Below are 27,999 nucleotides of genomic sequence, written 5' to 3'. Positions count from 1 at the left end.
CCCGGTGGGTGGTTGACCCCACCCCCGCCCCTGGCCCTGCCTCTGCACAGCCCTCACCCCACCCCCATCCCATCCCTTTCCCAAAATCCCCGTTCCATTCCACCCCCTTCCCAGAAGACCCAGCCCCTGCCCCCCCTCTTCTCTGCCTCCTCCCCTGAGCCCACCGTGTCCCCGCTCCTCCCTGCTCCCTCCTGGAAAGTCCTAAGTGCTGCCAAACAGCACTGGGAGGTAGGCAGAGGAGTGGAGACATGGCTTGTTTGTGGGGGTGAAGGAGTTGAGGTGGGATGGGGGGTGAGGGGAGCTTGGCTGCCAGTGGGTGCAGAGTGCTCACTAATTTTTCCCTGTGGGTGCTCCAGCCCCGGAGCACCGGTGGAGTCGGTGCCTATGCCTACAATGCATGAAAAGGGGAGAGAGAGTACTAATTCTCGTTCAATGTAAATTCACAGTGGGGTTAGTACAGTTATATGTAACAGCCCCAAAGATGACTTAACAAAAAGGAGGTAGAATAATTAAGGCTAAGATGTGTAATAAACTTGTTGGATCATATTAAAGAAGTTCTGTATTAAAATCACAAATGAGTTTGATTCCCCATAGTTCAAATTCCAGGGTATTACTAATTAAGAGGTCTCTTGGTTTTTGGTACTGTTTCTCTCCCTCTATGTGTGAAACTTGCAAGCTGCTAACTGTGTTAGTACATTCTAAGACAGAGTCTGTTCTCAAAGCAATTCACAGAGAGAGAGACTCAAAACAATACTCTAACAACAGAAACAGCACCCAGAGACTCCCCGCCCTTTTGTTGTATTAACAATTGTCATTAAAATAGGGATAGAGGATGTATGTGGATGGATGCTTGGTGTGGATAATAACTGAATGATCAGGGAGGTGCCAGCCTAAGAATCCAGTGTCCATCGGCTGAAGAAGGCGTCAAGTGGAAATAACCAGAGGACCCCCCGGAGGGCAGACTGGAATCCACCCAACAGCCTCAAGAATGGGAGAACCAAAGAACAAGATAACATCTTGGAGCCATCAGGAATGTGCTATCTGCTGATTGATTCAGCAACAGCATGATGAAGCAATTCCCATAGACTGGCATAGGAAGAAATTCCTATAAAAATAGACTCTAAAAAGTGAGAACTTTGGGGTCTGATTCTGCAAACCAACTTCCAGGAGCATCAGATGAGCATCTGACAAGGCCCTGCTCCCTCCTCATGTCCAGGCCACCTGGCCAGTGGCTTGGCATGAGCAACTCTAAGGCTGGTAACTATGATAACAACCTTGCAGAACCTGTGTGTGTGTGTTTGTATGAATGAATGTGTGAATAAATATGAGACTGAATGGAATGTTATAGCTATAACTAACTGCTTACTATGATTCTTTCTGTATTCACAATAAATGTGGTATTTTGCCTTTTTCTCTTTAATAAGATCCTGCTGGTTTTTATTTTATTGGTATAACAAACTAAAATTCATGGAAGCCGTGACCTGTCTGTGACTTTTGCTGCCGCAGCTTCATGGTTTCTCCTGCCACCATGGTGGCTGGGAGCTGCGGGGGTTCCCCCTGCCCCTCCCCGTGTGCAAGGCTGTCATGCATGTGCATCGCTGGAACCTTGCCAGGGCCCTGCTGGCTGCCAGCTCTAGTCCCTTGGCCCCAGGGCCTGAAGCAGAAAAGGTCACAGAGGATTCCTTGACTTCTGTGACCTCCATGACATGAACATAGCATTAAGGACAATTAGTCAAGTAGGGGAAATGAAATCCCCACAGAGATAGGGGGACGGGGGAGCTGTAATTTGTTCAGAGCCAAGCTAGGTTTCTTGGCTGCTCCTGAAAGAAATATTCTAAAAATATTATTGAATTTCTTAAAATAAATGAGGAATGGAAACAGGGAGACAGCTCAGGACTTATGACATTCTGGGAACAACGGTCATTTCCAAAGCAGCCTTAGTGTCAATGAGCATCAGACTTTTAAAACACTGATTCCAGTTTAAGTAAGTTTTTAGCATGTAAAAAGAAAAGGAGGACTTGTGGGACCTTAGAGACTAACAAATTTATTAGAGCATAAGCTTTCGTGAGCTATAGCTCATTTCATCGGATGTAGATCACGAAAGCTTATGCTCTAATAAATTTGTTAGTCTCTAAGGTGCCACAAGTCCTCCTTTTCTTTTTACGGATACAAACACGGCTGCTACTCCGAAACCTGTTTTTAGCATGTGAATTTCACTTCACTCCTTAGACATATAGCCCCAGCTCCTGCAAGCTCATCATCACAGGCAGATGCTAATGCCCATATGAAGCCCCCGTGACTCTCCACACCAGCACAGGGGGCTGACTGCAGGATCAGAATCCTAATGGTATTGTTTTCACAAAAGCCTCCAGGGCTGTAATGTTACCAGCTTTCCTGCTTTTTCAATTCTCAATCAGTTTCTCAACTTTCAATGAACTAGTCATTGAACTAAACTAGTTGAATAAACTCTAAAGAAGAAAATATTCTCTCTTCACCTGCATAAGAGAACACTGCTCTCTAAAGCCGGTTTAGCATTTCAACAAACTCTGGTTCCAGGTTCCTAGCCTGTGACTTCCACCAGTTCAGTGGTTTGCCTTTCTTTAAAACTTCTCCGGGACATGTGTACTGCTTGAATATTATTTTATGTATATCTAATTTAAATGCTTTTAGTAGATTAGAGATCGAGTTTAGGCCATAACATATGTTGTCATAATTTTCAATTTAATTTTCATTTGATACATTTTGATCCCTCAGGGAGCACTCAGGCCATAGTCTTTTCTCTGGAACCACGAGGGCTAGAAATGTAATTCTACTTTAAATGAAATCTGAAATTTGCACAATCTCAAAACTAGAGATGCCAGGCTTCAGAAAAATCACCAAATATTGTGAGACAAAATAAAATCCCCAAACTCACAAGAATATTATGTGAGCTGACAATACTGTAGCTGGACAAAAAAAGTTCAACAAAAATGATTTTTCACATGATTTTTAGGAAAATATTCAAAATGATTTTTCTGATCATTTCAATGAAATTATGCTAAATGAAAAAAATATTTCACATCTAAAAAGAAACACAGAGGGGGAAATGATAGTTGAAGAAAAAGAAAAACTAAAAAAAAATTTTGTTTTAATAATATTTGATTAAAAATTGAAAAATCCATAAAATATTTCAAATAAAATAGAAATAATTTTAAAATACATTTTCACAATAATAATTCCATTTTCCCCAACTAGCTTTACTTCTATGGATTTCTTTATGAAATCTCACCTCCAATGGATTTTCACACAAAAGGAGCTTATCTGTCACACAATATATAAATTTGCCTCTTTTTTATTATGTTATGAAATCCCCTATTCAGCAACACTCTCAAACACAGGATCAAACTTAGACACATGCTTAATTCCCATGATTTAATCAGGAGAAAAGGATGCAATTTTCTATTTTGATTGATTCTGGAAATAATTTTCCTTTTTTCCCTTGAAAGTATCAGAAGCAAAAGGATTCAGCCCCACAGTCAGCTCTAGAAAACTGAAATGACAACAGGCAGAAAAATAGACTGATAACCACTGGATTTGGCGCAGTAACTTTCTTCCTGTATTCTAAATACTGGAAGTTATTTTTTTACAAATCTTTTCCCTGACATCACTGAGAACAGAATGAGGCCCAGGGTTCTTCAATAAAACAAAATAGCAAAATAAACAAATTATTAATTCAACCTGCTGTACAAATCTCATGGTACACTGCTACGAAAATGAGCAATGCATTTGAATGTTAATCAATTTGAATGTACATGTATTGTAGTGTTAATAAAGAGTGAAACAAATTATCAGAGGATTATTTAATCTTCAAATTGTCCAAGCAACAAGCAGTGTATATTAGGAGTTGGTTACAAAGAGTCATTCTGAAGCAAAATTAACCTACCTGATTGTAAAACTTCTCAGAAGGAGCAATCTTCAGGACGTGGTCAGACGTCACTGGTTTTGTTGAGATAATTGCGTTTTGAGTCAGTAGTCCAGTTTATCAAATTTTACAGCTAATTCTGGTAATAAAATAGCTACAGAGTTTTCTCATTGCTTTTCCTTACACTTGTTTAAATAAATGTGTTTGTGTTCCAGACCAATAAATGTGCTTTCCTTCTCTCGCAGCATTTGCAGAGTTTGAAAGAGAAAGTAAAACGGTAACTGGAAAGTTGCAGTAATTTCACATCCTGTCACAAGGGGCGATTAGATAGATTAAAGAAACAACTCCACAGTCCTGCTGAGCTGGAAGCAAATGCACAGGCAGAGTCAAGCATCCAGGTGGCCCAAGTTACCTGAATCCATTAATGATTTCAAAGAGACTCTTCCTGCTTTTTTGTGAACTACAATAAATGGAATGGAGGGAAAAAACCCACCTTTGTTATCATAGAGTTAAGGTTTCCCAAAGAAGCTCATACCCTTCCAGAACATCAAGTGCATCAAAAGTCGTTTGCAATGTTGTTGTAGCCATGTTGGTCACAGGATATTAGACAGACAAAGTGGATGAGGTAATCTCTCTATTGGACCAAGTTCTATTGGTAATAAAGACAAGTTTTTGAGCCATAAAGACCTGAAGAAGAGCTCTGTGTAGCTTGAAAATGTGTCTCTTTCACCAACAGAAGTTGGTCCAATAAAAGATATTACCTTACCCACCAGGTGTCTCTAAGTTCATCAAAACTCAGACTTCTGAAAACCAGGACATACAGAGTTAATGCAGAGTTGACTCTGCTCCACTGGAGCTGGCAATACTTACGATGAATTTTCTGCATACACTCCAACGGCCTTCACTGTGTTAGGTACACCTGTGTTGAGTGGTGGATGAATTAGGTGGAGCACCTTGGGAGATCTCTGAGTCTGATATGAGGAGAGTGGGGGGGTTAGTTTGAGAAGTGTCTCAGAGCTCTGATTGTGATATGAAATCTGAGTCTGCACACACCCACCCACACTCCATATACGCTATCAAAGGAAAGAGGGGCATCTTTAAAAATCTAGCCATTAGAGCCCAGTTCTGCTTCCTCGTATCTCACATATTCTCATTGGCTTTGTTGGGAGTTCTGGTGGTGCAAAAAGTGGAATTGCTGGACCTCAAATTATCAGCATTACAGTAACTCGTCACCTAACACTGTAATTATGTTCCTGAAAAATGTGAATTTATGCAAAATGATATTAAGCAAATCCAATTTCCCCATAAGAATTAATGTAAATAGGGGGAGTTAGGTTTCAGGGAAATTTTTTTCACCAGACAAAAGACATTATATACATATACAGTATAAATTTTAAACAATTTTAAATGAACAGTTTAATATTGTACACAGCAATAAATGATTGTGAAGCTTGGTTGAGGTGGTGGAATAGGAGGGTGGAATATTTCCCAGGGAATGCCTTGCTGCTAAATGATGAACTAGCACTCAGCTGAGCCCTCAAGGGTTAATAGGCTGTTGTTAATGTAGCCTTACACTCTACAAGGCAGCATGGACTGAGGCAGAAGGGAGGAAACACAATAGATGCAGGGCAGTAGCTGCAAACACTTCCCTGCAAAAACTGAACATGATGATGAGCCCACGCTATCCAGCTGGAGTGCACCACTCCCTCCTCCTGACAGCACATGCACAGCTGCACAGGTGCTGACTTTCCAAAGTGCTGGGGGGTGCATGCATGAGTGAGAGAGACGTGCATTGCCCCTTTAAGTATGCTGAGCCCAGTTCAGGTATGTTGCCCTTTTAAGCAGGTCCCCCAGTTCAGACAGGAAGCAACAGCTTCCAGGAAGCTCCCTCCTTTCTGTCCCTGAGCCCAGTCTCCCTCCTCTGCTTTGTGGAGAGGGGGTATGGAGCGAGGGGGGGCAGGAGCAGGGGGACATCCTGATATCAGCACCCCTCTCCCCCACTTCCCCATCAAGCAGGAAACTCCTGAGAGCAGCTCCAAGGCAGAAGGCAGGGCAGGAGCAGCAGGGCAGTGTGGGGAGGGCCACCTGAAATGCTGCTGGGCAGCTGCTGAGCCACATACCTTACAGAGAATTTAGGGGAGCTGATGGGGGGGGGGTGTGAGCCCCCCTTGGTTCTAATCCCCACAAGGAGGGGCTGCTCTTCTGGAGAATCCTGCAAGCAGTGGACAAAGCAGGCAGCTGCCAAACGACTTATAAGGGAGCATTTTGCAACTTTAAACGAGCTTGTTCCCTAATAGATCAGCAACGAAACAATGTTAACAGAACAACATTAAGTGAAGAGTTACCGTATTGTTTTAGTGATATGACTTGTGCATTCAGTGCTTGATCCTAGACTCACTGAAGTCAATAGCTAACTGATGTTAATGCAGTATCAGGGCTTTAATCTTCTTCTGGTTAAAAAACTTCACTCAAAAAAGTACATAAATAAATAATCAAACACCCTTATCAGGAGACAAATTTGTACACAACTTTTATTTGTTGGAGGAAAAAGCATAACACTTACCAATTTCTGTATCATGTTTCCCTAAAAAAGAAACAAAAATAAATATAAATTATTATTAGAAACATAAGGTTTCGTTTTGTGAAAGATGAACACTGATTATATAATTCATGAGTCTTTGATGGATTTCACTTTCACAACACCAAGAGAAAAAGGTTTTCCTTCCTCCATCTCTTACCTGTTGTTTCTCACTATTGTCAGAACTGAGGTTAAGGCTGAGAGCCCATGTTTATTCAGACCCCTATTTTCTACTGTGTATATTTTTTTCATACTAATTGTTGGGGTGAAATTTATCAAGCTTAGTGTCATCCCAATTTCTTTTTAGCAATAAATGAAATTCCTAAAGTCCATCAGGACTGAGGGGAGAATAACTGCACAGGTTGGGGGGAAGTGGACTGAAAGAGTGAGGAGTGGACAGTGGTTTGATCTCACACACACCCTTTCCCAAGTGCTCCAGTCAGCTTGAGGCAGTACTGGGGAGACGTTCTCTCTGCCTGGTAAAGGGCTTATGCAGATCACTGCCCCCTGAAGCAAAGGGGAACATTTGTAACATTTCTTTCCCTGTGCTGCTGGGGACGGGGGCTTGGCCCAGGGTAGAATTTCATTCTTCACCTTTTTCATTTATTAGAAGACAATTTCATGCTAAATACATTACATTTGCCACTGACTTTTACCTTTTATTTTAAGTAGACAAAGAAGCAAGGCCAATAGAAACAAACAAAACCACCAGGATCACACTCAAAGCCATCATCCAGGGATTCACCCCAGGGAAAAGGAACCTTCTTCAATGCTTACCCAGACAGTAGGCCATAGCGATCGTTCGCCATTTGGTCCGTTCCTGCACAACCGGAAAGGCTTGACAGCCTGAGAGTCCAACATCGGAACAGCCTTGATGAACCCATGGAATAGGGGGTCTACCTCTGGGCCGCCTTCACCCCTTGTTGGTGGAATTTTATCTTGGAAAAAGGAACCTGAGAAATAAAACTCCCAGGACTTGCATTAGTTTGGAAGCAGGGACAAAACTAATTTTTTTCTATTGTATGTGTGCAATAAGAGTGGAAGCATGGCCTCATCTACACTACATAAAAGTCCAGATACTGATTTTAAAAATGACTCTAGGCAACACAGCTTTAGCACTGATTTATCTGTGAATGAACAGGACTAGTTTGATTCATTGGCATTCAGAGGTTCATAGAGCTCAGGGGCAAATTCTCTGCTCATAAGACCACATTGACTTCAGTGGAGTTATGTCTGCAAATATTTTGGCCTGCAGTGTTCAGCGACATTCAGGAATTGCCAAATTAATTAGAATATTTTTGCAACTCACTAGTTCCCCACAATATTTGGATGAATCATTATCACAATTAATCCAAACATTAAGTGAAGCAAATTAATCAGTCTTCACTTGCTGTTCTTGTGTTTTCAATGTTTAGGTCGCCGAGGCAGGGTGGGCATTTCAGACATGCCTACAGCATTCTCCATATGTGGCTTGTGCTCTGGTTTTGTGAAACTTGTGTAAGTCAGCTTAATAGTGACCTATATTCATTAGCATAAGTCCATCAAGAACTGACTTAAACTAAATATATAGGCCACTCTGAAACTGAAATAAGAGTGTTCAGACAAGAGGTATTATCAGTAACTGAATAGATAGTCAGTGCAACTTTTGTGAGTAGACAAAAGCAAAGTGAGCGATGAGCCCAAGTTCCATGGAATGTCAACAGAAAGAGCACCACACAATTTGCATGACATTTCATACAGTGAAAAGATAGCAAACAAACCACAGCATCAGAATTACTACATTCTAGAAATCATTGAGAGGAAGATAGGTGTGCAGGAATAAGCTGTTTCTATGCAGTGCTTAATCTGTAATGAAAGAGCTGCCGGGGCTCAAGCAATTTTTTTACTTTCATAACTGATGCAGCGAGGCCAGAGGACTATGAACCGTCAAGCCTAGAGGTGCCGGGGCTCAGCCCTGCCAAGCCCTGGCACACATTAAGCACTGGTTTTATGGTTCTGTGATTTGGGTGAATATTTATTCTCAAAATTATGGGAGAGGATTTTTGTTTGTTTGCTTTTTGGGTGGGGGAGTAAGAGTTTCAGGACATTCAGAGTTAGATTAAATTTACATGAAACTCAAAACTCTGGTACACTGAATATTCAAAATTCAGGTAATCAGACTGCCTGAACTGTGACCCTGTGAAGATACCACTCTGCCATTTTCTTTGCTTGTATGTAGATTGTAAAATGTGCACCACGGATTCTTCAGTTCTTTGTTTCCTGTATTTTGTTTTGTTTCTGGTGGTGGTAATTTCAGTGTGGGGTTTGACTGGTAATTGACCTGCTACGTAAATTGTTGATTCCTTTTCTTGATTGAGAAAGGTATTACTGATCCAACAGTTTGAATGTTCTCTCATAATAACAGAATTTTCTGTTTCAAACAGGCCGTTATGCCCCAGGGATTTTGCTTCATAGATTGATGGTAAATGTTGCCCACTGAGATCGCTCCCTAGCACCTTGGGCTCTGGGTACCACCCAGATGACTGACAAACCACCCGGATCCCTCCACCCTGGTGATGCTCAATAGAGATGAGAGGGTTGAAGCCCAAACCTGTGTATATATACATACTATACATGTGGATATCCATGGGCATTTCATCAACATCAAACTGGGATGGTCAAGGAAGGTGCATGATGCATGCATCTTTAGGAACACTGGCCTGTACAGAAATCTGCAAGCAGGGACTTTCTTTCCAGAGCAGAAGATTCCAGTGGGGGATGGTGAAATGCCAATAGCAATCCTGGGAGACCCAGTGTACCCTTTATTCCAATGGCTCATGAAACCTTAGATGGGAAATCTGCACAGCAGCAAGGAGTGCTTCAACAATAGGTGGAGCAGGTGCAGAATGACTGTACAATGTGCCTTTGGCAGATTAAAAGCATGCTGGTGCTGCCTTTATGGAATGCTAGACCTAAATGAGGAAACTATTCCCATGGTGATAGCAGCTGGGGGCATGCTCTATAATAGCTGTGAGGCTAAGGGTGAAATGGGGGAGTGGGGGAGGTTTAGATTGGATATTAGGAAAAACTTTTTCACTAAGAGGGTGGTGAAACACTGGAATGCGTTACCTAGGGAGGTGGTAGGATCTCCTTCCTTAGAGGTTTTTAAGGTCAGGCTTGACAAAGCCCTGGCTGGGATGATTTAACTGGGAATTGGTCCTGCTTCGAGCAGGGGGTTGGACTAGATGACCTTCTGGGGTCCCTTCCAACCCTGATATTCTATGATTCTATGATAAATGTTTCCCACAGTGTGGAGCACGGAAGCGGATCACCTGGTGGCTTATTTTAAGCAGCCAGATACCAGGACTACTAGAGGAACATAATGGGAGGCTGTTGGAATCAGGGAGGCTTTGAGACAACATTTTGATAATGAACACCAGTAATGTGTATTTCTACAAAGCACTCTGCCATGCTTTGTTAACTTGCTGCTTTGCATTAAAATTTTGATGATTCCTGACCAGGATTTGCAGTCAGCAAGTGTATAACTATCAGCAGCGACCACCATGTGTCGGCGACAAATAAAGATTGGTATCTTTCAGAGTTTGTTTTTATTAAATAACAATTAACAACACACACAAAAGGATTGGTGGGAAGGGAGAAAAAAGCGTATGGCAGTACGCTCTCATAACTGTGTGTAAATCCAGCTATCGTTTTGGAAACTGTCCAAAGGGATGGATGGAACGGCATACAGAGATGTTCTGGGATGTTGCAAGGAATGCGTGGGAGGAGTTTGGGGAAGGCATGGAAAGCAGTTCTGTAATGGCTGGTGAGGGAGCACTCATGTGTTCTGCCTGGAGCATGATTAGGGACCTCAACATTGCTGTTTGCTCCTCCATCATTTTTATCATCCACTCCTGGCCCTTTACAATGTGTTCCTTGCTCTCCTTTCTGGCCTCCCTGTGAGTTCGAATTATTTTTCCTTTAAAGTCTTTGTCCGCTCCCTGTATCCTCTTTTTTCAGCCTCAGAGGATTGGAGCACCTCTCAGAACATGTCCTCCTTGCTGCACCTTGGTCACTTCCTTATTTGGTGGAGGTGCTCCCCCAGTGTGTAGGAAGATCCCCTGAAGGCCAAATCTATAGAAACACAAGAAACAATTCACAGAAGCATGATTTTTAGTTCACGCACAGCACTGAAACATTATAGTGTAAAAATATACCTCTTTTTACATACAAATCACTTTCTCAGTGACCCTTGGCAAGCACACATCTCAGCAAGCATCTTAAACATGGTGAGTGCCCTCCAGGGGAGGGGGAGAGGTTGGGTGCTCAAGATAGGGCAAAGGGTCTAGGTGTTTTTTTAAAGGGATCACTGCAGGTGTCTAGGGACAATATTGCTAATTCAGCCACCATTTTCCACAGGTGGGGGTCATAGAAGCCAATATCTCACTCCTGAGGGTAAGCAAGGATGCAAGGGTGCATCTCTTACAGGCATGGGATTCCAGACCCACTCGGCTGGGCCTGATGCTCACGGGGAGGGAGCTTGAGAGGGAGGTGAGGACCTTGTATTCCCCATCCTTCAGACACATTGTCCAGTATCCATTCCCAGGTGTGAGTCTGACTGGCCCCTTCCTGCTCACAGATTCTCTACAAACCCCCAGAGTCCAGCCTGTCTTGTCTCCCACCTCCACCTCCCAGTAACACCTCCCATCCATAAATCCCTCAGCACCCAGGACAATGGGGAAAGTATCAAATCTCTTAGGATTATCGGGAAGATCCTGTGGGGTATGTCCATCTCTCACATGTTTAAGATCCTCAGACCAGGATGAGCCAGGGATTTGATGTGTCTGGATCCAGGGTCATGTTCACTGGGGAGAGAGTCACAGAATCAGTGCCAGGGTCAGGGGCTGGTCACTAGGATGAAAGGGAAATTAACCTTCATTCCCATTAATCACTGTGTCATGGGGCCCCCATGCAATGCCAGGAGGAAGGATATGCCCCAGGGGTGGGAGGGGAACCAGAGAGTTGTGGGGAGGAGCAAGTGTGAGGGGGTTGGGATCAAAGGCTGGGAGATGGTTGGGCAAGGGAAAGGGTTTCCACCCACAGGAAGGAGGGACAAGCACCAAAGGGACAGAGAGGATTGAGGGATGGTGCGGGTGTCAGGGGGGCTATAGGGGACAAGGGGAGATGTAGTCACTGCGGGGCAAAGAGCAGGAGAGGGAAGGTGCCTGAGGAAGAGGAGGTGAGGTAACGGGGAGGCACCAGAGGGACAGAGAATGTTGAGGGGAGGGGCCTTCATGGGGAAGAAAGTGGTTGAAGGAAGAGCCAGGTATCAAGACGGCAGAGGGAAGGGGCTTGCATCAGTGAGGCAGAGGGGGTGAGCAGAGAGCCAGATGTTGGGGGTGAGGGAAGATGTAGGTATCAGAGGGTGTGGTGGGGCAAGCGGAAGAACAGGCATCAAAAGGTGGAAAAGGCAGGTATCAGTAGTAAGAGGGGGGAAGAGGGAAGGGACAGGCCACATGGGAATAGAGGCAGAGAAGAGAGGAGTGGGACAGTCACCTGGGGAGAAAATGGGGGCAAGGGAAGCCCTGGGCACCAGAGGATAAAGGAGTGGTGAGGAAAGAGGTGGGCACCCAGGGTTAGAGGGGGGCAAAGGAGAAGGGTGGGCACCAAGTGGGCAGATAGGGAGAAAGAGAGGGGCAGGCCCAGTGGGGCCTGAGGGGGGACAAGGGAAGGGGTGGGAACCACTGAGGCAGAGGGCAGCGAGAGGATGTAGCTGATCTGCAACTGCTAGCAGCCAATATCTCTGATGATGGGACACTAGATGGGGAGGACTTTGAGTTACTACAGAGAATTCTTTCCCAGGTATCTGGCTGGTGGGTCTTGCCCACATACTCAAGGTCTAACTGATCCCCATACTTGGGGTCAGGAAGGAATTTTCCCCTGGGTCAGACTGGCGGAGATCTGAGGGATTTTCACCTTCCTCTGCAACATGGGGCATAGGTCACTTGCAGGTTTAAACTAGTGTAAATGGTGGATTCTCTGTAAACTTGAAATCTTTAAATCATGATTTGAGGACTTTAGTAACTCTTCCAGAGGTTAGAGGTCTATTTCTGGAGTGGGTGGGTGAGGCTCTGTGGTCTGCAATGTGCAGGAAGTCTGACTAGATGATCATGATGGTCCCTTCTGACCTTTGAGTTTATGAGTAAAGTAGATCCCAGCAAGGGACTTTTGTTTCAGATTTTTCAGATTACATGGAGTTATTTAAGTAGTGCCGAAGAGGGTAAACTGAGGCAAGGTACTTGCAGGGCCACCCTGAGGCAGCTGAGTGGAGTACTTAAATGTGCTTCCCCTGACTATATGGTATCAGAAGTGGAATCTGAGATCCCATTCCACCAAGAACGGATGACCAAGCACCATGGCACAAGCACTTCCATGACGGTGGGACATTCACTCTCTCAAGGTAGTGTCAGGAGGGCAGCAACAACTATGGGAGTTCCAGCTCCCATATTTCGAAGGAACTAAGCAACCACAGTGGTGCCTCAAAGAAGGTCAGTGATTTGAAAGAGTCAGCCACCACAGACAACCACAAGAGAAGAAAGCACAGGACTGGTCCAATATTAGGTACCGACCGTGGGCAAGATGGGCAAATAAGATGGGGTTGGCCCCCAGAAACCAGGATGCTGAGACTGGCCTGGTTTCCCAGAAGAGTCAGAGAAGAGGGGAGTTCCAGGTTATTAAATACGTCCTGCCATGGGGAAGTCATGCCATCCTGCCATATTCCGCTGGAAGGTAAAAGACACCTTCAGTTAATGTTGAGTCACCAAAATTAATGGGCAATAGTCGAACTAAGAGTGACGTCTCCCGCACTGATGATACGAATGTTCTGAAAGATCTGTCAATAGGACGCTAAGCAGAGAAGAGCGCAGAGCAGAGCTTTCTTATGGGGACAGGGACCCAAGCTGTCCTGTCCCAGCTATTACATGTACTATCTTATACACCTCAGATACTGCACACATAAACCTGGACCAGAGAGCAGGGCTTGCTGGCTCCAAGTCACCGTTCCACGTCCCTCCCACACTGATCCCTGCAACCTCCTCCCCACCTGCCACTCTTCATTCCCCATCCTCTGCACAGACACACATGCCTTTAAGCCCCACCCCAGGCCATATCTCCACATCCCATGCTGGTCTGCTGCTCCCACTGCACATTATTATTTACATTCCAGTAGCATCTAGAGGTCGCACTCAGGGCTGGGCCCCACTGCGCTAGGTCCTGTACACACACGCTCAGGGCTGGGTCCCACCATACTAGGTCCTGTACACATACACTCAGGGCTGGGCCCCCACTGCACTTGGTTCTGTACACACACACACTCCAGACTATAAAAAGACACAGTCCCTGCTCCAAAGAGTTTACAATCTAGGGTCCTGACCATGCAAAAGCCCAGGTATAATTTTACTCACAAACCTGCTTCTCTTCCCCACACCTCTCCAACTACTGCCCCATCTTCCCTTCCGGGTTGTTTCTGCTACCACATCCCCCACCGTCTTATTGTCCCTTCACTAAGACCCTCTGCCCCACCCAGCACCACACCAGCACAAGCTAATAGTCTTTACCATTAGTCCCTTCACCATTCAGCCCTTCCCTGTCTGTCAAATCCACCAGCTTTACTGAGCTGTCAACACTGTCTTCCCATTGCATAGAAAACATTTTTTGCCCTCTTGGGCAAAATGGTAAGGGCTGCTCCTGGCAGGCTGGGTCACCCACCTGTCTGCTTCTCCCTCAAGCACCTCAGTGTTTTCTCCCCTTCCGTGCATGGAGAAAATGCCCCATCAATATTTGTAAAGCTGCTCCCTTATTCTCTCTTAAATCCCTCCTCCAAACACATATATGCTGTGGCCCCAGTAATCTCTCTTGTCTGGAACTGGCTGGGCAAGTGATGAGCTGGACTTGGGTTTCTTTTTATCATTACCTCGCTGCTTGCCCTCCCAACCCCTCACGTCCCTTGTGTTTTTCATCCCTCTGTTATAGCCTGTCTGTCATGCAGAGGGTGAGCTCCCTGGGGCAGGTATCTCTTTGTTATATGGAGTTTGTGTGGACTGAAGGGAGACAGTGGGTGTGTCTGGGAGGCCATAGAAGAGGCTGAGCTGGGAACATCACAGAGGTCATTAGAGATTTTGGTGAGAGTGGTTTCAGGGGAGTGAATGGGGAAGAAGCTCAATTGGAGAGGGTCTAGGTCTAGGACAGGAGCGGCAGAAGATTCCTAAAAGTGCGGGGCCCACCATCACCCCAACCATGGACCCTCCCCCTCACAGCTCTCATTCCCCCAAGGCCCCTCCCTCACAGCGCCCATTCTCCCATGGCCCCGCCTTCGCACCGCCCCTTCTTCCTGAGCCCCTGCGCTGCCTCTTCCTCCCAAGACCCCGCTCCCCGCTTGCTCCTTTGTGCCCCCTCACCCCATTACTTGTTCTTATGGCAGGTAAAAAGTGGAGCTCCATGGCCCCTTGGTGCCCCCTATTCCAGCACCCCTGTCTAGGATGGAACAGGAGGAGAGAAACTCCAGACTGTGATTGTAGACAGAGCGTTCATTGAGCTTAGCGGGAGAAGGGAGAAGGGACAGTAGGTAGAGAGGCAATTAGGATCAGGGATGGAAAGTTTTAGGATGGGAGAGACTAAGTGTCACAAGGTGGCTGGTCTTTTAAGGAGAGTTGGGGCCCAGTTCCACCCTGAGATTAATCAGCTGATGCTGAGGCCAGGGATCAAGTGATGGCTTGAAGATCTCCTGGTCCTAATAAAAGCCTGGCCAGCAAGTTCTTCAGCTAAGGGAGAGCTTCAGGGAGCAGGAAGACTCCAGGAGGAGACCCTGAGGCAGGGAAAAGAGCCCAGTTCCTGTATGATTCTCAGGCAGACAGCTGGTGGGGTGCAATCTTGCAGGGAGGGGCTAGGCCCATGCAGAAGATCCCGGCTCAGGGGAAATGATCTCTGTTGTGCTGGGGAGCGGGGTGAGGTGGTTATAGAGTGATTCTCAATTAATATTTGATTAAAGTTTAACACCTTAAACAAAACAGACAGAGTGAGCCTCATACCAGAATATCCCATAGCCCAGTAGTTAGAGCACTGTCCTGAGAGTTGGGAGACCCCTGTTCAAATCCTTTCTCCTCATCAGCAGAGAGAGGGGACTTCAACCAGAGTCTCCCACATTTCGGGTGGGTACCCTAACCCCTAGGCTAAACGTTATAAGAGAGTTTTGCCTCCTCCCAGTCTCCCACCTCTGTTCTTTGTGTCATTGGGTGACCTCTGAGCATGTCTACAGGATCAGTCTTCATAGGTGAGACAGGTGCTCCTTCCTCCAGTTTGTGGGTCACTTTGGGGCTCAGGTGGGAGATAGGTGCCTAAACGTCTAGAGCAAGGCAGCCATGTATATGCCCAGAGGCAGAAACTTAGACACTGAGAGAATTTTTACAGCAGAGATTTCTGTCCCGAGTGAGTTTAGGCACCCACACAGTTATGCATCAGCCAAGAGGGGTCTTGTGGATCACGGTGCCTAAAACTAGGATTGAGATGCCTGTCTCTGGGTTTGGTGCCTAAGTCTCTTTGCAGATCTGTGCCATAATGCACAATGCAATTCCCCTTAATATGGAGTTAAAACTGAGAGGACATGTACTTGTAACTTAAGGGTAAAAGTCATTACAAGAATCTTGTAATTATCCCCAAACCAAATGTTATATACCCAGACAATACAGAATTATGGTTATATTTAAAAGAAATCCAAACATTCCATGGTCTCGAAATGCAGCTAAGGCACCTAAACAACCTTAACTCTGCCCTGTAGTAACATCATGAGGGGGGAAATTGGAAAAAAACCCTTAAAACATTGTGTTCCTATAAAATCAGTTTCATTTAATGTAGAACCACAGACACTGTTCTGCACTGATCAGACCTGTATGGTTAATGCATAGAGTCGCTGCAGAGTGGAGCTGAGGTTGTGGGTGTACATGCTCACTGCAGGTGAAATCCTGCCCTCTCCCTCATTACATGTGTATGGAAGAGCCACAACACAGGGGGATCCTGAGTGAGGGATCCTGTTAAATATTGGACAAGTCTCTCAGGGTTCATCTACATTGCAAAAAAAACCCCAAAACAAAACACAACAGTGGGGCCCAGAGACTAGGCCAACTGACTCAGGCTTGGGGAGCCCATGCTACAGGGCTAAAAATAGCAGTACAGACATTCCTGCTTGGGCTAGCACCTGTGTTCCGAAACCCAGTGAGGGGGAGGGCCTCAGAGCCTGGGTTCCAGCGCAAGCCGGAATGTCTACAATATTAATATTTAGCCATGCAGTGCAAGCCCCAGGCTCTGAGATTTGCTGCCGTGGGTGGGTTTTTTGCAGTATAGACGTACCCAGTCTCCAGCAATGACACCGGCCCAGGATGGCAAGTGTTATTCAGGGCCCTGGATTCAGAGAACCATTTCTATAATTCCCATGGGCTTTATTATTCGCCTTCAGAGCCCATTTGTGTGAGCATGAGCAGCCCCTGAGCTCACAGCTTGGGCCCTGGTGCCAATATGGAGACGTTCCCCATCACTCATTAAAACAGGCTGTAACTCCATCAGCTAAAACTGAGCTAAAGGTGGTAAACTGTGACTACTCTGCATCAAATGTGTCTTTCAATCGAGTTAAGTTGGCTTCACTGAGCTAACTCGACTATCATGACATGAAATCTTCAACCCATCCCATTGGTCCCAGACACTGACATTTCTGCCTCTCCATCGCAGATTGCAGAGTCTCTAGAGGGAGAAAAAGGCAAGAGGTGATATTTCATGCTGTTGTGTTTATAACAGCAAACCCATGGCTAATGTAACTGTTCCACACACTCAAAGGCCACCACTGGAAGGTCCCAAGGGAAAAGGACAAGACATATGATTGTTCTACCCTAGTACAAACCTAGGAGGTGCCTTCATGCCCCTTGGTACCTGGAATGCACATGCTGAGAACAACAAGATACGGAGTACACTTTGGTACAGAAAAACTGATTGAATAAATCTAGTTTCAGAGGACACAGTACTTTTTACTTAGGAACAGGCAGGATATAAAAAGGATAACTTTGGGAGAGTAACTTTGAGTGCACACCTTCTGTGTAAGGTGAATTTAACAAGGCTGCACAAGACGGCTTCCTGGACACAGGTATCGTAATGAACCTTTCTTCCTCTACTATACTATTATTGAGCTTTAGCAATAAACCTGACTGATACTGGTTATTTGGTCTCTTGAATATATTTCATAATGAAACAGAGTGTGGTTAAACGATTGACTATACAATTTTTCAACAGAAGGGATGTGCATGTGCACAGAATTGGGCCCTAAGAAACTTACTTCTCTCCTACTTTGCATTGTTTTGTCTGCAAGCAAACAAGTTAGATATGTCACAGCTGCAAGCATAGCTTACTAAGCCTCACATGGGTGTTTCAAACTGAGCAATGCTGATCCCCATGGAATATTTCAGAATCACATTCCATTGGGACCTGTTAGTGAGATCTGACAGGATGAACCCACTTGACACTTGTGAGTTCAGACGTGAAATCATAATGTATTCAGAGCACCCTTCGCCCTCAACCTATCTCCATTGCCCCAAACTCTCCCAAACATTTAATCAAAGCACCTCAATCCTGGCATCTCCATTTTTGTTTTTAAATCTCTGACTGGTCAAATTGCATTCTCCCTTTGTCATAAATATATAGGGAAGGGTAACAACCTTTATGTATGCAATAGCATAAAATCCCTCCTGGCCAGATGAACAGAGAACACTTTACCTGTAAGGGGTTAAGAAACTCAAATAACCTAGTTGGCACCTGACCAGAAGGATCAATAAGAAAAGAAGATACTTTCAAATCTGGGGGTCGGGGGGAAGTGTTTGTTTCTCTTTGTTTGTTCTCTCTCTGGATGGAGAGAGAGGCCAGGAAAGTAAAACATCTCCTGAAAACATACCTGAAATGATTCATCTAAGATTACAAACATTGTAAGTAAGGGCAAGGAAATGCATTAGATTATCTTTTGTTTTAGCTTGTTAATTTCCCCTATGCTAAGAGGGAGTTTTATTCCTGTTTTTTGTAACTTTGAAGCTGAGCCTAGAGGGGAATCCTCTGTGTTTTTACCCTGTAAAGTTATCTTCCATCCTGATTTTGCAGGTATGATTCTTTTACTTTTTCTTTAAATAAAGTTCTTTCTTTAAGAACCTGATTGATTTTCAGTGTCCTAGAGACAAAGAGTCTGGTCGGTACTCACATTATTCTCAAGCCTCCCCAGGAAAGGGGGTGAAGGGGCTTGGGGGAATATTTTGGGGGGATAGGGACTCCAAGTGACCCTTTTCCCAAATTTTTGTGTAAATCACTTGGTGGTGGCAGCAATACTACCCAAGGACAAGGAAAGGAATTGTACCTTGGGGAAGTTTTAACCTAAGGTGGTAGAATATAAACTTAGGGGATCTTTCATGGGGGTCCTCACATCTGTACCCCAGAGTTCAGAGTGGGAAGGGAACCCTGACACCCTTCTTGTTACTTTACCTTTTGCTCTGCATTGACTCCAGGAGCAGTAACTGGCCAGGGCAATGAGAACACAGAAGATAACACCCAGGATCACACCCAGAGCCACCACCCAGATGTGAAATGTGAAAAAGAGATCTGCAAGAGAAAGTGTCATTGACTTAGGAACAAACATGTGTCAAAAGAAGGACATTGCAACAATGGTGACACTGTGACCAGTTAAAAGAATCTCACAGGGAAATACATGGTGAGATGTGGCTCCTCTGTGCTTTATTATTAAGCCATTGAAAGTCCAAGCAATAATCTGGTTACTGAACATGGTTAATTACTGAAAAGGGGAATATCAGGGATGGGGCTTGGCGCAGCTCCATTAGAGAATCATAGGACTGGAAGGGACCTCGAGATGTCATCTAGTCTAGTCCCCTGCACTCAAGGTAGGACTAAGTATTATCTAGACCATCCCTCACAGGTGTTTGTCCAACCTGCTCTTAAAAATCCCCAGTGATGGAGATTCCACCACCAACCCTAGGAAATTTATTCCAGTGCTTAACCACTCTGACAGTTGGGAAGATTTTCCTAATGTCCAACCTAAACCGCCCTTGCTGCAATTTAAGCCCATTGCTTCTTGTCCTATCCACAGAAGTTAAGGAGAACAATTTTTCTCCCTCCTCCTTGTAACAACCTTTTATGTACATGAAAACTGTTATCATGTCCCCATTCAGTCTTCTCTTCTCCAGAATAAACAAACCCAATTTTTTCAGTCTTCCCTCAGAGGTCATGTTTTCTAGACCTTTAATCATTTTTGTTGCTCTTTCGGGACATTCTCCAATTTGTCCACATCTTTCCTGAAATGTGGCACCCAGAACTGGACACAATACTCCAGTTTAGGCACCTATCTCTGAGACAAAGGGGACTTAACACACACCCCTCTCCTTGTCATCTCCCATTGGCTAGCTAAGAGGAGGTGGCACTTAGCAGGCTGGTTTCTGTGAATTGCAGTCTAGCCCCTGTTGTACAGGGAGCCTGGGCACCTAACTCAGGCTTTGTTGTTCCCAGTGATTTTCTAGGTACCTCAAAGTATCAAATACTGACTCTCCTTAAGATCTGTTACACCAGTGTAAATCTGGAGTAACTTCACTGACTCCAGGTTACACCCAGAGGTGAAAGTAAGCCAGTATGGTACAGCATACCAGTAAGAGCCGATACACAGCCAACCATACCGGCAGGGACGCTAATGGGCGGGGGGGGGGTGGCAAAAGGTAGCAGACGGGAGCCCCGGACCCTTTAAATTGCTGCTGGAGCTCCAGGTGGCGTGGGCTGGGCAGCGCTGAAAGGCTGGCTGTGGGAGTCTGGCCCCAGTCCCGCCCCTTTTGCCCAAGGCCCACCCCTTCCGGGGGCCCAGAGCCACCTCCCCCCACCAACCTTGCTCAGGACCCCGGCCTCCCTGCATCTCGGTAAGTCCCTTAAGTTACTTTCACCACTGGTTACTATATAATTAGTGTTTGTGGTGCTGAGCATCAGCACACCTAAGTGTTTTTGTGAATGTAGCTGAATTGCTCATAATGCTGAAGATTCAGGCCAGTAAATAGGAGACCCAATAAGAATTGTTCCACACTAACAACTGCAGAAGCTCAGTCTATTCCACATACAGCGTGGATGGGCACTGACCTGCTATGGAAATGGTTGACACTCTCTCCTGGTTCAGGCAGGGGTTCCTGACAGAACAGGACACTTTCTGGTTGGATTCTTCTGTTATAACAATAGCAATCTCTGTTTGAAACAGACCGGTGGCCTCTTGCAATATGTTGTGAGAGGCTGATGGTAAGACCTGCCCCTGGAGATCTCTCCATTGAGCCTCAGGCTCTGGGTACCACCCAAATGATCGACACACAACCCGGATCCCTCCATCCTGGTGACCTTCCACAGGGATGTCAGGATCAGAGCCCACACCTAGAGGAAAATGGAATAAACAGGTGTTAATTCTACAGTACCCAGATGTGCCAAAAGTCTCATTACAGCATCTGTAGAGAGCTGGGAAAGTTCTGGTTTATTTTTATGACAGGTTTCAGAGTAACAGCCGTGTTAGTCTGTATTCGCAAAAAGAAAAGGAGGACTTGTGGCACCTTAGAGACTAACCAATTTATTTGAGCATAAGCTTTCGTGAGCTACAGCTCACTTGGTATCTCCTCTCATCTTCTATTGTTAATGGCCAGATGTGCAGGGGTTAATGTCTTTATAGAAACAGAACAGGCAATGCAGTGATGGGGCAAAGTCAGGTAAGTGTGAATGAATAACCAGGACTGCCAGCCTGTGAACAGAGCCATTGTATCATGGGATATACACAGACCATTGTATCAGCTTTATACATGTCACGTATAGACAAAGGAAAAGCATTAGATCTTATACATGAACTCCACTAGTAACCTCCCTCCAGCCTGACAATTCACCTTTCAGGCTTGGTCTACACTAGAGCTTACTTTGGTATAATTTACATCACTCAGGGGGTGTGAATAATTCACACCCCTGAGTGACAGAAATTACACCAACCTAAGTGCTGGTGTGGACAGCGCTATGTCAGTGGGAAAGCTTCTCCTGCCGACATAGCTACCACCTCTTGCAGAGGTGGAGGTATTATGACAACGGAAGAGCTCTCTTCTGCTGGCATAGTTTCTTCACCAGATGCACTACAGCAGCGCAGCTGCATCAGTGCAGCTGTACCACTGTAGCATTTCTAGTGTAGACAAGCCCTCAGTATGACCCTTTAGCAGTTCATTATGCACCTTTCAATTTTCATATTAATCCCCATCTTCTCTAATTTAACTAATAGTTTCCCAGGTGGAACTGTATCAAATGCCTTACTGACATCCAGGTAGATTAGATCTAATGCTTTTCCTTTGTCTAAAGAAACAATTATCTTCTCAAAAAAGGAGATCCAGTTGGTTTAGCACAATATACCTTTTTAAAAACCATGTTATATTTTATCCCAGTTACTGTTTACTTCTTGTCCTGAACTACTTTTTCTTCCAAGATTTGGTCCAAGACCTTGCATACAATTGAAGTCAAACTAACAGGCCTCTAGTTGCCTGGATCACTTTTTCTCTTTTCTTAAAAATAGAAACTATATTAATCATTCTCCAGTCATAGGATACAATCCCCTAATTTACAAATTCATTAAAAATCCTAGCTATTGGGCTTGCTTTAATATTCTTGGATGGAGATTATCTGGGGCTCCCAGTTTAGTCCCATTAAGCTGCTTGAGTTTGGCTTCCAGCTTGGATGTGGTAATTTCCATGTCCTAATTCCCATTCCCTGCCACTACCCCATAGCACCTCAGTACCCTTATTAAAAACGATGGTAAAGTATTTGTTTAGGTGTTGCTCTGGCAGCAACTTTGGAAATGTTCAAGGGGAAAGGCCGGTGTAGGCCAGACCTCAGAGTGGGCATGACATAGCCCCTCCCCTTCCAGCCCTGTCCCTAATAACTACCAAGGTATTGGTGGGGGACAGTGACCCATGCCCCAGTTCTGCTTATTCCAGGGGAGGGTTCTTTATGGTTTTCCCCCCACAACAGCTCACACCTGGCCTGGGACTCCCTTTCTGTGTCTGTGGCCCAGCCTCAGTGTCCCAGGGTCAAGGCGATGTCAGGGATGGATTTGGTCATCGCTCACAATGGGAACAATGTCACAGTGCTCCGTACAGCAGCTCCAGCTGAAACCAATGGAGACTGTTCCCCTTCCCCTCCCATTGAGAACAACAGGAGCTGCTCAGAGCCCCTGGAAACCTGCCCATGTCACACAGGTGCCAACATGTAGCAGTTCAGAGCTGAGCTCCTTTGGAAACATGGTCCTATGGCTCTACGGCCCCTGGCACCTGCAAGAGGCTATGTTGTTTTAAAGGGCAGTGGGCTTCCAACAAGGGCTGACTTCACTCGGGGCTCACACCACGTTATGCTGATGGAGTGAGCCCATCTGGTATACAAGAGGCCTCATGGACACAAACAGGTGCCATTTACACTCAGAGGGGGAGATTTTCACAAACACAGGGGAGTTAGGATCAATGGGGCTTGTGCTCCTAAATCCCTTAGGAGCTTTAGAAAATCTCCCTCTCCCTCCATCAGTTGCACCCAATCTGGCCCCAGGTGTTTCCCTTCCATCTTTCAGCCTCTCACTCTGGAGCATGACAGTAGTGAGTTGATGATAAAAATACCTGCACACTCCCAACAACGCCCCAAGGGAAAATTAGAAATGGTGATCGTTTCCTACATCTGTCAGTAAATAAAGCAGAACAGCAAATAAATGTGAACCTGGCAGTGGAGAAGTGACTGAACAGGTCTCTGAATCTGTGTGGGCCTTTCTACACTCACAACTGATTTCCTGGTAGTGAAGTGACACTTTATCCCCCAAATCCCAGGAGCGAGGCCTGTTGATAGCAGCCGCTCCTCTGACTAATCAGCATAACAAGCCAGGAAATATTCAGGGGAGCAATTTAGTGGGAGTTGCAGTGAGTGAACCCCCTATCTGCAGAATCCTGTGCAGTTATTCCTGAGCCATTCCAATCTCTCCAGGGGGTTCCCTGCTTTGCTAGCACCCAGAGCCATTCTCTCTAGAGAGAGCTCCTGCTTCCAGTGACTGCTTCCCTTTCCCAGGCTGTAACATCCATCCTGCTGGAGGGGTCAGGGAGCCACAGGGTTTAACTCCAGCCTGCTCCTAAGCTTTTCATTAAGTTAATACATTTTATATTAAATGGAAGCACCGTCCTCTCTTCGAACATCCATCCGCTTCAAAACTGCAACTACAATAGCGCCTGGACGTCACTGTAACTGGATCCTTCTCACAGCATGGTTATGGCACAAAGTTCAAATTCCTCGGACACTCCCACAGTGCTAGTGAGAAGACAGCTGTGGTGCCAGCAAACCAGCTCTTTTGACTGGTGACACAATCAGTTCTGCAGACTTTTTTCCTTGTGCTCCAGGAGTCACTGTAATTATCTCCACCCTGTGTAAAGAACTGGACCAAAGTCTGCTTCAGCAGCCACTAGACTCTGTGGCCATGTTAATTTATTCTAGTGCCCTGAAATATTCTTCATTCCCATTCCCCACCCTCCAAACACATGCAAGACTTGTGGCTGAAAAGTTAACCATGGGCGGAGGGTGAAGCTTCCACTCGAGGAGGCTAGCCCCCCATCCCGCTTCTTATGCCCGTGGCCCTGCCCGTCCCTTCCCAGCTCAGTGCGGGTGTCCCTCCTTTCCTTCCCCCCTCCTCCCCACTTGGGACCTCGACAGTCACTCCTCCCCCCTCTCAGTTCTCCTTCCCTACCTTATTTTTATTCTGTCCTATCCCTCTCCTTTTGCAAATATTTCAATTGTTAATCTTCTTTTTTGTATTTTTAATAAAAGGTTAAAGGGATTTTTCAATGGTGTGTTTGCCATGAGACAACGCTGGCTGAGGTCTCTGAAAACCAACCCCCAAACCTTGTTTAACACTGTTTAATGTTAGACAGTGACAGGGTCATGTTAACATCTTTGACTCTTTGTGCTCATTTATTCCATCTGTTGCTTGTATTCGACTATGACTGGAAATCAGTTTCCACATGTAGGGTTCAGGAGATGTGCCAGGGCACTTTGGTGTCTATATTCCCTCCTACTGTTGGCCAAGGTGGCACAACGATATTCTGTTGCTCGTTCTGCTTCCTTCGTAGCAGAGTGTCAAGCTCACCTGTCCTTGGCCGTATCTTCCCAGGTCATTAAGTGCAGACCAGCAGACTGTATGTGCTGCTTGATGCAGTCCTTGTAACAGCATCTGGGATGGCCAGCCTTCCTACTGCCTTTTTCAAGTCCACTGCACAGAACTCTCTTAGGCAGTCAATTGTTTTCCATACATATGACGTGGCCGACCCAGGCCATTTGCCTCTGTGCTAGCATGGCTTCCAGGCTTGGCATGGCTGCCTGCCGTAGTACCTTGTTGTTGGCGATTTTGTCAGACCATTTGATTCCCAGTATGTTGCGTAGGTAGCATTGTTGCAGACAGTTAAGGTTTTGGATGTGGCAACGATAAAGGGGGGAGGTCTCTAACGAGTATAGAAGACAAGGGAGCACAACAGCTCTGTAAAGTTGGCATTTTGGGGACACTTTGACCCCCACCCCCTGTCTTGTCCATAGTCCTTTGTGTAGACAACCAAAAGCTGAGACAGCTGACTTTAAGGGTGCTGAAAGTTCTTTGTCAATGTTAGTGTCATTGGTAACTGCTACCTGTGCAGCAGAAGGACTTGATGTTGTTTAATTGGCAGCTGTTCAATTTTATTTCTGGTGGTGGTGGAAGTGATGGGTTTCTGCCAGGAGATGGTTGGTACAGGATTTCTGTTTTCTTTACATTAATACAGAGGCCAAACAGGGATACAACACGGGCAAAGGAATTCAGCAAATGCTGCAGGTTGTTCTCAGAAAGGGTGACAAACGCTGAGTCATCGGCTTACAGTAGATCCTTTACTTCACTTTTCTGGGATTTGCTTTTGGCCTTGAATGGGCAGAGGTTTAGAAATCTGCCATCGAATCGTGTTGTTAGAGTGACATCTGTAATGGTTGTACATGTCATTCCAGCCAGGAACAAACTTCATCCATCCGATGAAGTGAGCCGTAGCTCACGAAAGCTTATGCTCAAATAAATTGGTTAGTCTCTAAGGTGCCACAAGTCCTCCTTTTCTTTTTGCGAATACAGACTAACACGGCTGCTACTCTGAAAGTAAATAATGTAAGGGAAGCACACAGCCTTTTTTAACCTCATGGGCTACAGGAAAGGGATCAGATGAGTCAGCACCCACTGATACATGGGCCTGCATGTTGGCATGGAAGCAGCAAATAAGGTTGATTAGTTTGTTTGGGCAGCTAAACTTTGCAAGAAGACAGTGGAGCATTTGACATAGTCGAATGCCTTACTAAGGTCAACAAAGGCAACATACGAGGACATTTCTTGTTCAGCAGCTTGCTCCTGTAACTGGCATAGGGAAAATATCATGTCGGCCATGCTGTGTGATGAATGGAAACCACACTGGAATTTAGGGAGTACATCATCTGCAATAACCTGAAACCTTTTCAGCAACAGCTTACCAAGGAGTCTACCAGTGATGGAGAAGAGCAAAATGCCACGATAATTGCTGCAGTTATGTCTGTCCCCTTTGCTCTTGCAGATTATTACGATTTTGGTAACTTTGAAATCCTGGGGTAAAACCTTATTTTCCCAGCAGAAAGTAACTGGGTCTAGCAAAGCTTTGTGAAGTATAGGACTACCATGTTTTCGTACTTCAGCTGGGATTTGTGAGCTCCAGCTGCCTTTCCATTTCTCATTTCCATAAGTGCGTTCTTAGTCTCCTCTGAAGCTGGCGGATGTTTGAGTTCAAATCAAACTGTCTTTGTTCAATTGAGTCTACTATTTGATCATTTGCACTTGACTCATGATTGAGGAGAGTCACAAAATGTTCTTTCCATCTTTCTAGTATCATATTGGGCTCAGTCAGGAGGGTGGTGCCATCAGTGGACAGGATTGGACAGTTATTGGCTCTTCATAGTCTGTAAATGGACTTTAACTCCTGAAAAAAACCTCAGGGTTACACCTACACCATACAAATTAATACAACATATAATACAACATATATGCCAGCAGCATGGGGGTCCCAAGCAGCCCCCGGCCCATGTCCTCAACCCCTGGATCACCATCTTTGTTCTATTCCTGCTTCTGTCAGGGGAATTCTCTGTCCATCTGTATTTCTGAAATGCCCAGCAATGCGGGATCCAGGTACTCACGAAACCTTTCTAGTTAAAGGCCCTTCACATTCTTCACTTAACATCCACTCACTCCTAAGCTGGCAGGAGGGGGAAAACCCCTGACCTGTGGCCTTGGAAACACCAGCAGATGCTGCTCAAATGCAGAAATTTTGCTGGTATGAATGGCTGGATCCTGCACCCCTGAAATCAATGGAATCTTTGCCTTTAACTCCAGGGGGTGGAGGATCAAGCCCTACTCCTGCAGTCCTTGCATGTGAGTCACATCATCTACTGAGCTCAGTGAAAATGTAGAAAGCACCAGGACTGCAAGATGGGACCCTTGAATACACTCAGACTTTGATCTTAGAGCTTGTGTCATCCCAGCCCATCTTTCCAGGGCTTACTCTTGTTTAGATAAGAGCAGGTCTATCAGCTGCTTTTCCCAGTGCAAACTGTGTGTTCAATACACTTATCACTGGTTTAACAAGGCCATTGCAGCTCTGCCTCAGATTGAATCCTCCCCCTGTAAATGCAGAGTTAATTAATAACCCTGCCCTTGCTGGGATGGATTGTTTGGAGAAACTCCTGTACCATCACTACTGCAGAGTCAGATGTTTTGAGCCCAGCCCCCCAGATAGGAGAGGAATGGCTCTGGGTGATCTTAGGGGAGCAGCAGAGCTGGGGGTACAGAGGGGCTGGGCAGCTAAGGGGCTATTGGGTGGTAGGAGGAGTATGGGGTTGTTGCAGGTGCTGTGGGAGAGATGTGGGAGAGAAGGTTTATTCATAAAAGGAAAAAGATATAGATGAGAGCTAGAACTGGTTAGAACTGGTAGAATCAATTACATACAGTGATGGCAAAGTTCTTGATGGCAGGCTTGCAGCAGTGATAGAATAGACTGCAGGTTCAAATCAAGTCTCTGGAGAACAGCCACAGCTGGGATGGGTCATCAGTCCTTCGTTCAATGCTTCAGTGTAGCAAAGTCCCTCCAGAGATAAGAAGCAGGATTGAAGACAAGATGGAGGAGCTGCAGCAGCTTTTTATATTCTCTTGTCATGTGGTCTTTCTTTCTTTGTTCCAAAGACAAGCTGTCCATCACATGGCATGGAAAAACCGCAGAGTTCTCTCCATAGGCATGTCCCTGCATAACTTGCTGAGTCACAAGGCGTGTCTGCCTTCTCTCAATGGGTCAAATGTAAAGCTGATGGTCCTAACAAGCAGGCTAGGCAGAGCTGACACCAACTTGTC

General features: G+C 45.5%; 2 protein-coding genes across 2 annotated transcripts in view; both read right to left on the bottom strand.

Annotated features, from left to right (window-relative positions):
* The window catches only part of LOC311530578 (butyrophilin subfamily 1 member A1-like), a 43,015-nt gene extending 38,871 nt beyond the window's left edge, over positions 1–4,144 (bottom strand). The window contains 1 exon segment of the mRNA XM_084647374.1: positions 3,923–4,144. The gene's annotated coding sequence lies outside the window, so the exon portion shown is untranslated.
* LOC311530631 (C-type lectin domain family 2 member D-like) overlaps positions 1–27,999 on the bottom strand; it is a gene marked incomplete at both ends in the record, with an annotated part of 432,554 nt that overhangs the window by 324,493 nt on the left and 80,062 nt on the right.

This window comes from Lepidochelys olivacea (assembly GCF_965140295.1).
Source record: "Lepidochelys olivacea isolate rLepOli2 genome assembly, chromosome: 14".
Classification (NCBI taxonomy): Eukaryota; Metazoa; Chordata; order Testudines; family Cheloniidae; genus Lepidochelys; species Lepidochelys olivacea.
Note: the sequence above shows the minus strand (reverse complement) of the source record. Positions and strands in the feature narration are given on the sequence as shown.